We start from the raw sequence: 9,078 nt of genomic DNA, 5'->3' as shown, positions 1-9,078 counted from the left end.
TAACAAAGCAACAGCAATTAAGTGAGTGTTCTTTGACCCAAGTGTTTCTACATTAAAATAGAAGTAGTCAATGTATTGCATGGCGATTGCACTTTTGTAGTATAACTAAAGACAGAATAATCGAAAGAAGTGATACAGAAAGCATTATCAGAAGTACGTTACTAGCTCAAGTGTGACATTTTTTTCACCTATAGTACACATACTAGAGTTAATAATTAGAACTATCAGCATAGCTAACGTAATTCGCCAAGCATTATGAAGGGAAGCTCTAGCTAGTAACACAACACTTGCACCAAAAATGTGGAACATAATGAAAAACAATATCACTACGAATAAGTATTAGGTCTGTTTTATTTTCAATTTAAAGAAAGCATAGGGCCCTAATAAAATTTCTCTGTAATAACAACAAAAAAAACGCACAGCACCTAATTTGCTGTGTGACTGCAGTTAATTTTTTTCTCTGTAATACAGAAAGGGGGACAGAAGAAGATGTAAAAAAAGCGCTGGAAGGTTAACGTAGTAAATATAAAATAAAGTCTACGGAGAGATCGCCGACCTAATTTGCCGTGTGACTGCAGTTAATTTTTTTCTCTGTGATATAGAGAGAGGGAGAGAAGAAGATGGAAAAAAAAGCGCTGGAAGGTTAATGTAGTAAATATAAAATAAAGCCTACGGAGAAATCGCCGACCATGCGTTTAGTTCTTTTTTTTTCCTTGCCAGTAAATGTCAACACAAGTGTCTTTAAAAGTTTTACTGTTCAGCAAAGAGAAATGAAAGAGCCTTCTCGGGAGATCTTGTAAGCAACTGAGCACAGAAATAGCGACCCAGTAGTACCAGATTTACTCGAGCAAAATGCGAGATTTCCATTTCAGAGCTTTGCTTCCTTAAATCTGCCCTAGCGTTACAATCGAACACTGAAATTTTGTTTTCTTTCGTAAATCGAATAAAAAGTCACCCCTCGTGTTACAATAATGGTCGTGTTGCAATCGAGTAGGTACGGTAGTCGACGGGTACTTCGAAGCAAACGGATACTACTGCACAAAATACGTAAGTGAAAGAAGTAAAAATAGGAGAAAAAGCTGCGAGGATACCACCAGTTGTTGACATCTCATTAGCGGAAAAGACGGGAGATGCGAGCCGCGTTAAATGGGGGACAGGCAGCACTCTTCATTTCCAGAAACAGGGGCATCTGCCAAATGTTTGTGATGGCTTCTTCCTGCTCTGCTTTCCGCAGCTGAGATTTTGAAAAGATTGGTGGCCTCACACTTTTCTGAACTTTCCCAACAACATAGAAGAAGGAAAAGCAACGACTCAAAAGAGTCGTAGAAGTGTCCCACAAAGTACGTGGGAATTTGGAGGTTGAAGACACTCTCTCCGCCCCTGTTCATTACTACTACTAGCTGTGCATCATAGTCTGCTGTCCCAATTAGCTCCATCAAACGCCCTTGCTAAACCACTTCTCTCTTACCAGCGAGACACGCAGTGAAATTGAGTTGTGCTGGTAGATAGAAAATGAAAAAAAAAAACATACACTTCGTACTTTGAAGTTCAAGAATATATTACAGGCACTCTGCTTATCTGGCGCGCTAAAACACTTCCTGTCTTTCGTTACATGCTCGTCACGCTTATTTTCTTAGCGTGAGTAGAGAACAGCTACGTTCTGTTTTGCATAGTTTTATATTACTGCAGAGAGTGAAGAGAACAAGAAACACAATATACCGAGAAATAGGCACTGCCATATCTTGCAAGCTGCCGCAAAGGCTATGGAAGAAAAGAAAAATATCACCCTCTTGCTTGCAGCACAAAACGACAAAAATTGGCACCGATTTTCTGGGAATTACTTTTTATTAGGCTGCATTTCGATTGTGCATGCTGGAGCAGGAGGAGGTTTTTGTTTTGTTCTCGGAATAACTCCTCCACAAGAGTTAGTAAATCTCGTTCATGCGCTTGCTTATTTCTTCTTTTCTAATGGCGAATATTTATTAGTGAACCCAGGCACTTTGAGCGTTTTAATCTCCCTATCTGCTATTTATTGCCTGTGTGATGCCTCTGCGTTTTGCTCACAACTAGTGTCGACTGAGATGGCTTGAAAGTGCGCGTGCTTCTTTTTCATCCCCTCCAGAGTTCTCCACTTCAAATGGGAGGGCTTCCTGCCTATCCCATAGTAGAGTAATAAGTGCTCTAAATCGTTAAATACTTTTTTTCAACACACAAAACAGTGAGATTTTGGCGAAATCTAGCGAAGTGTGCCCTCTTATCGTTTATAACAATGGCCAAAAGCGAGCGCGGCCAGCACCAATTGCGCAAAGTCGAAGAGTGAAAACTATGCGATGATTTTTCGCGGAGTCTATGCAGTGCCTTTGTGCTTAATCAGAGAACCATCGACTATCATTTAAGCGGTTCGATCACCGAAGGTAAATAAAGTGGTGTGTGTTGTAGCACGTAAGGCCTTTCTAAGAAATACAGTCATCCTTTTCACTGCTTTATTGCTCTTTGCAATACCAACAGAGGCGAAATGCATAATAGTATCATGTCTCCAGCTTTATTCTGTACCTCAAAGGCCAAAAAATAACTTCCAAAGTATGAAACAGTCTGGTTTATAAAAATGCGACAAGAATACATTTAATGCCACCATAAAAAGCACCTTCGAAGCTCGTACGGAATGACTGAAAACAAAGGTATCGTCATGCATCCTATATTAGTTTTAAAAATGCATCTGGCGCCAAGGGTACAAGCTATTTCAGCAGTTTTTATGCAGCGTCGCCTTTATAGTCCGCGAAACTACCACCACGTGTGGGCGGACCAGGGCGGACTCACCGTAGCTCTCTTTCAGACTTACTTGCTTCGCTCTGACAAAAGCACCTTTTTACTCTTTCTACTCGCATCAAAGTTGAAGTCTTCGGTGGGCCGTGAAGCGGTCACACGCTGCTTCAACATTTCGAACACGTCAGCTAGGTGAAGAAGCACCGCAGCGGTCGAGAGTTTTTTTCGGTTAGCGTTTGTATAGTATTGTAGGTTATTTAGTTCGTTCCTCTGCGTGGTTTCTTCAACCGTGTTGTTTTTTTTTACCTACAGGAGATGGCGCACTCGGTCTTTACATTCTGTGGACCAAAAAATATCGAGATTAGTTTGTTTGTTTTTCTCTTTGTCTGCACTATTAGTTGCGTTGGCGTCATGAATCGATAAGGTAGAAAACAGCTACATTGATTTTTTATTGAAAAAGCGTGATACATGGCAGCCTTGTCCCGCAGTATTCAAGTCAGTCATCAAGTCCTTTTGTACCGAAGAGAACGAACCAAAGGCATGGGCCATTAAACTTTTGGCAACCTCCATGCCACACTTCATAGCAGTATTGTTAGGAATAATATTGTTCACATATAAAGTTTTAATTTGCAAAAATTCCACTTTAATTGTTTTCTCTGTATTAAAAATCATGTGGTCTATATTCAATAAGATATGCTGCAACTTCAAGCTACATACAGAATCATTCATCGACCTAACAAAGTAACAACAATCGCAACTGCTGCATTTTGTTGCAGACATGAATGTGTTTCATGAAATATTTCTATGTAAAGTATGTTCTGGAGTATTGCATTATTCCAGGCTGTTACACTCACGGAGATCGAGATGCCTAATGCCATTTGAAATACCGTGATTCGCGGGCGCGAAGCACATACCGATTATATTTTAGCTCATGGATATTTTTTGCAATCTTCTTCTGTAAACGTAAGTGGTCACACTTGATAAATAAAATTTGAGCGCAACGTCAAAAGTGTTGGTTTCATATACAAAGAACTTGCGATGTTGTTATTAGTCACCGTAGGCATAGCAAGCTTGAAATTTCAAGGCTCTCGTTTCTGATTAAGCCGGTGATCAGCAGCAACCACCTGTTCGATGAGCTTGACGTCTTGGAGCACGCCCTGCCCGTATCTGACAGCACGGTGAGGATAAAGATAATGGCCGGGCAACTGGTGAGGAGATGATGGCACCAGAGATAAGGCCCCGCGGCAGAGTGAAACTAAGGGCTCCCACCTACATCACTTTCAGTAGCTAGCGCTCAAGAACTGCCTCGAGAGGATGATGACTGGAAGGTGCGTCATGCACCATACTTGAAGGCACTTCATGACGTTGCAGTGCTCGCCTCCAGCCTCGCGTATGTGACTGTGTGCATTGGGTATGTTCGAAAGCGAAGGTATTTGGATGACAGAAGCGTCTGGTGAGAGGTTGCCGGTTAGAGCTAAGAGGCTTTTGTGTCAGGAAACAGGATATATATATATATATATATATATATATATATATATATATATATATATATATATATATATATATATATATATATATATATATAGATATTTATTTATTTATTTAGAAAAAAAAAAGAGGATGTTGTTGTGTCTTTTTAGCCAGAGATGATGCCTTGGGGAAACTTGCATTTTTTAGAGTACCTCCAACTTGAAAAATACAGAAATAAATCGTTATTTTTTATACATGCAAAGCATTTAATAGCACACCAAAAGTTTGACCATTTATATGTGTATCATCTTCATCATCGTCATCATCGTCATTATCAGCTTGACTACGTCCACTGCAGGACAAAGGCCTCTCCCGTGTTCCGCCAGTCAACTCGGTCCCGTGCTTGCTGTTCTATGTATATAACTGCCCACAAAGCTTCTCTACACCTGGGCGCTTTAGTGACTCCCTACATAACGTGGCGTAGACCAATATTTGTGTGGCATGGTAAGAGGGTCTAAAATACAACGGCAGAGTCATTACTAACGGGAAAGTAGAAACCCGCCCCCCATCAAACCATTTCGTCCTTTTCATTCGGATAGTTGGAATCAATCATATAGGACAGCCGTGGTATGCCGGTATGCGCCACAGGTAATGTAACATTTATATTTATTCAGGAATGACGAGAGCAGAAATTATTAGTCTAAAGGTGAGAACACTGGGAAACATTGACATCTACAGCATCGACCCGATGAATTCAACGAAAAAAAAAAATTAGTATTACAGCGGGCAACGAAACCAATGGTTCTTCGCGGAAGTAAGCTAGCTATTCTACTACAAAGCCAGCTAAGGAACAAAAGCCGGTTTGCAGAAGAACTCTACACTGAAACAAGGCCACTGCAACGTCAATTGTGATTTTACTGCTGGCTATGTAATTTGGCAAAAACCAGTAAGCATTTTGTTGTCACCCAGAAAACTTGGCTCATACCCACAAGGAAAACTGCTCTTCCTGTACTTTATATATCAAATTTAAATGCCATGGCATATACAAAAAAGGAATGCGAAGAGGACAAAACGAAATGCACATATTCAAGTAAACAAAGGACCGAATAATTCGCAATGTGCGATATGAAAGCAAAAAACGAGCAAAAATTGTATTGATCAGATGGTATCACTAGCAACAAATTATTTATGCTGGCTGAATAAATTATTGTAGCGCAGATAGAACAACGCTGTGGCTCATATAAAACTGACTGGCTCCTAGTGATAACAAGCGAGATGTAATAAATACTAATCTTAGCGTATATCCAATTTGTCTTTCAAAAAAATATTTGGCGCAGTGAGGCATAATGGTGGCATTAGAGAAGGAAGTGGTCTTCAAATTCGAATTCATAAATTATAGATCTCGTTTTAGGCTAACGCCGTCTTCCCCTAAAGCATGCCAGGTGCCGTCGCCCCGCCGTGGTGGTCTAGTGGCTAAGGTACTCGGCTGCTGACCCGCAGGTCGCGGGTTCAAATCCCGGCTGCGGCGGCTGCATTTCCGATGGAGGCGGAAATGTTGTAGGCCCGTGTGCTCAGATTTGGGTGCACGTTAAAGAACCCCAGGTGGTCTAAATTTCCGGAGCCAACCACTACGGCGTCTCTCATAATCATATGGTGGTTTTGGGACGTTAAACCCCACAAATCAATCAATCAGGTGCCGTCATAAGTTGTGTAAATGTAAAGTGCAAGCAAGGGCTGTTGCGAATTATGAAAGGGAATTATGAAAGGGGTATATGTGTTTCCAGTATTGCTTTCGCCTTTATTCTTAAGATTCAGCATGCTATATTCGTGTTGCTCAACCCTGGAAAATGTGCAAACGAATGTAACGTATAGCATTACCATCATGCACTTTGTTACAACGACACTCACGTCGGCAGTCTCTCGTTCATGCTGTCACCACGTGAAAGCACCGCTTGCCCTTGACTTGCCACTGTAGCTGATATTTCTTGTGAATGGCGAAGTGCTGTACCAGTGTAGCGAATCCTGCTCTGGTGAGTGAGGGCATTAGCAGATGTGGTTGCTCAAACCAGGCCCTTTTATGCATTTGCATCTTACGAAGAATCGTTTTTTTAAATCTAGTTGGGAATTGTTCATAACTAACATAATATATTATTATTTTTAATTACAACACGAAGCTGAAAATAGTAGTCTTTTTTAAATCATATCCCTATGCACTTGCTTATTAGGACAAAACAAGCGTTTTCGCTTCTGAAAATTCTGGTTTTATAGTGTATACTTGAATATTCCCTGGAGATCGGCTTCGTTTTAATTTTCACACGTCTATGTAAGTTTCCATACAGCCAACAGGAATTAAACATACGACTAAACTGTCAAATGTGCGTAACAATTTCACTTGATCCACTTGTACATCTTTTCAGAAAGGCGCCGTCTCTTTAATGGTAGCGCATGACCCCTGTATAAAGGTGAATCACGTTCTAATAATGGCACCAAATCAAAGAAAGAAGAATGGATGTGGATTATAATCTCTAGCTATATATACGGAAAGATGCAAACCTAGTAATGTAAGCAGACCTCTCCAAGTGATCTTGTTTTATAATTAGGGAGATATTAGGATTTGTCAGAATGAAGCAGAAAATCAATATCTCGGCTCTGCGAAGAAAATGGTGGCATCACTCTTACTAGGTCTAGTTTAGGAGATAATGATCTATGACGCCCAGACGCATAACAGCCGACTTAAAGCTACAAAACGGGAAGCATACTCGAAAGACACTCCGTGCGCACTTCCTTTCAAATGAGTGCCAAGGGAGCATGAGACCATGAAGCACTCTTCTCTTGAAAGATGGAGACAGATTGTTCAAAAGGCTGGGCGTGATGGTTCGGGCCCGCTTAATGGAGATCACCTTGACAGAGACCGTGTTTCTCTTCCACACGGAGCCCCTAGCGAAAGAAAGTTCCAGTAGAATGGAATGAAATGGAGGAGCGAAAACGTAAACGCGATGGTAAAGCGCTAGAAAATGCGCAGCAGAATGAACTCGGTCTTTGTAATAAAAATATAAAAAATACCTTCATGACATACCCGTTTTTAATACCCAGCAGTACAATTTTTTTTTCGGTGCCGTAGCTATATATGAAATTACTTTGCACAATGCAACTGTATCCTCGCACTCACGTCCACGTATTTTTGTCCCCCTCATAACCTGTACTTTTCTATCTTTATACTGAACAAATACGAACATTTCCTTTTTGTAGCTTCTGTGTTTTTTATGCACCCACAATTGCAAATTTATATTGTATCGACAGTCACAAAGATCATGTAAAAACTTCTATAGGTCAACTGCTAAGACAGACACAAAAAATCTCAGCATATCCACGAAGTGCATGATAACGAGTGGGCCGAAGCGTTCTTCAGTCTGGCCACGCTTCCGTCCGTCCGTGTGTTCTTGCTTCCGTGCGTCCGTCCGTTTTTCGTGCGTCTGTCTGTGTGACTGGCCTAGCGTCGTCCATTCGTTCATTGGTCCGTCTGTCCGTGCATCCATCTGTACGACCGTCTGCGCGTCCACCCGTCCGTCTGCGCATCTGCCTAACTGTCCGCTCATCCGTCGGTGCGTGCGTCTATCTATCCGTCCGTCCGTCTAGTGAACACTCCACGTATCGCCATCTGGCATCTTTTCATCATATATAACTACTGTCATCCAGCGGACATTCCAAGGACTAAACGAGTGGTGGCACGGCTGGACTAAAGGAGCGGCACGCGCACTCTCTTACGGTCTGCGCTTCGTGTCTAGTTCTAACCTTTCACCACCGCTAGTTCATGGCACTGCTGCCCAACCCTTGCTAAACCTTGCTAAAACCAAGGAGGTTACGCCCAGCGAGTTTAACGTGGCAACCTTTTCTGGTTGCCACTATTTTTTTAGTAAGCATCAAAATCAAGGCAAATTTTATTAGAGATTAAGTCACCAATACTACTCTCTGTAGGTTTTTTAAACAGAAAGGACTATCTTTTTATTTGTGATTAACGTGGCGAGTTTCCTCCAGAATTCAAAAGAGTGCGCATGTGCCGCTCCTCTGATCCCGCCGTGGAGGTGGCTACGTACTACAACGATGCATTACTACTTCTACTGCATGCTTCGCGGACGCACGACGCACGACTTAAGGAGCTTTGCCCCTCATGGTTAACAGCTAGAGAACTTTCTTTAGCACTAAAAGCATTGGTATAAATGGAGTTCTAGGGGTGAACGTGTTGTTGCTCGGGGCAAGTCATTTGTAACACCGCGTCCACTGTATACTTTGTTTCACTACAGTGCTTCAGCGCTGCCAAAGATGTGGGATGTAACAAAGGCACACTCTTGCGCAGAAAACATGCACCCAGGTATAAGTGCCCTACAATTCAACGGGCTGGAAAAATCTTCATCAGTTCAACGCGATAGTGACATCCAGTCCTTAGTGAGTACGCCAAACACCTAACGTATGAAATCTTTTCGAACTTGCTACACAACGACTACGTGGCCTTAAGGGATTATGTGAAGTAACGTGTGTGCATTTCGTAGGGCGTTCCAGGCTTTAAACAACAAAGCCTTGCGATAATCACGTGTTATTTCACCCGACGGCGATTAACGCATGTGCCACGCATTATCACGGCATTATTTTACGTTGTATTGTGAATCATGCATTGAGGACATGGTTGTGCAAGATAATGTTTGTGGCCGTTGTTTTGAATGCATTTGAGTACTTTGAGAATTGTATTTCATAGTGATAATTGTTCAGTGTGCACATTTGCGTGTTGTTTGTACTGCCTTATTTGAGATTATAATTTGTTTTGTTATCAACTCTCGGCTCTCACTCTAT

The sequence above is a fragment of the Rhipicephalus microplus genome, chromosome 2 (assembly GCF_043290135.1).
Source record: "Rhipicephalus microplus isolate Deutch F79 chromosome 2, USDA_Rmic, whole genome shotgun sequence".
In the NCBI taxonomy this organism is placed as follows: Eukaryota; Metazoa; Arthropoda; class Arachnida; order Ixodida; family Ixodidae; genus Rhipicephalus; species Rhipicephalus microplus.
Note: the sequence above shows the minus strand (reverse complement) of the source record.